The following is a 1,489-nucleotide window of genomic DNA, read 5'->3' on the forward strand; positions in this document are numbered from 1 at the left end:
AGGTGGGGGGGACAGAGCAGCTCGGCGTTTTTTGCCCAGGGACATTGCCCAGGGGGGGCTGGATGGGCACCCCGAGACCAGATGTGCCTGTTGGGGACCCGAGGCAGAGCTGGGCTGGGGGCGCTGGGACCACATCCCAATTTCCCGCATCCCCCAGCCCTGAACACTGCAGGGAGGGGTCCAGCCCCTCTGGGTGCCTGCTGGGGGTCCCTACAAGGTCTCAACCAGCCCCCAGATCCCCAGGGGGAACCTTCAGGGCTTGACCTGGGTTAGGGCCAGGCGCGAGATGCTCCAGCTTGGGAGAGATGAACCCTTGGCAGCACCAGAGCCATTCCCTGTGCCAGGCTGCCTCCCCCAGCCTGGTCCCACCACAGTCCCATGGCACAAGAGCCCCCCCCATTCACCCCCACCTCTCCCCACGCAATTTATTCAATTTTTCACAGGGCACTTGTGTCCAGGCTTCTCGCCGACTTGAAACTGGATCCAGGCCTGAGCCCCAGCAGTGACCTGCTGGCAGCAGCCACTTCGAGCTCGTTTGTTAATAAGCCGGGTGTTATTTCCGCCCTTGGAGCTGTGCCTGGAGATGGGGCTGCAGACGTAAATCCTGACTGATAGCGGGTGGGCTGCTGAAAGCTGCTGGGAAGATGCGTCCATCACGTTGCCGTTCCCTTCAGCACATTCCCGTTCCCTTCAGCACATTCCCGTGCCCCTGGCACCTTCACAGCCTCACCCAGGATGGTGTTAGATGATGCGCCGATGCCGGTGCTGGGCGAGCTCTTGTGGGATGTGGAGGTGGTGCCCTGAGCCCCCCTTCCTTTGTGCCCTGTGCCCTTGTCCCCCTGTCCCTCCCACACAGCGAGTCCTTCTGTGGTCTCTGTGTGACCCACAGTGCCATTTTTCTTCTTTGGGACAGCAGATGGGAATCTCCTGCCACCCATTCCCTGAAACTGTCCCTGCAGGGAGAGCTTGGCTTGTGCCACTGCTGCTCAGCAGGTTAATGATGGGTGACAACATTATCCTTCCTTGGACATCCCCCTCATTAAACTCTAAAGCTTCTGTTAAAAATTAACCTCTGGATAATTTCTAGCCGTTTTCTCACATGAGGCTGCTATTTTCTCATGGCAGAGCTGGGGGCTGTGGGGTGTGACAGGATCTCCCACCACCTTTTGCTGTGTCAGGGACAGGGTTAAACGTTACTTTATTATTTTTTAAGTTTGCAGAACGGGCTGTGCATGCTGTGACCCACCCACTCACTGCTCCCATCTCCCCTCGTTGCACTGGGTTGAAACACAGGCTTCCCAGCACAGCATCCCTGGGGACTCATCCAGAAGTGGGCCAAGGAAGAAGCAGAATTAAAAATAAATGTAAGTGCATCCTGACACGTTAACCACATTTAAAGAGGCTTTAGTACCAACCCACTCTGCAGGAAGGCAGAAAACGCTTGGAGACAAGTAGGTGACAGGACACAGATTGTCCCGAATCAGCAGGA

This window comes from Chaetura pelagica, unplaced genomic scaffold (genome assembly GCF_000747805.2).
Source record: "Chaetura pelagica isolate M959 unplaced genomic scaffold, ChaPel_1.0 scaffold1317, whole genome shotgun sequence".
Classification (NCBI taxonomy): Eukaryota; Metazoa; Chordata; class Aves; order Apodiformes; family Apodidae; genus Chaetura; species Chaetura pelagica.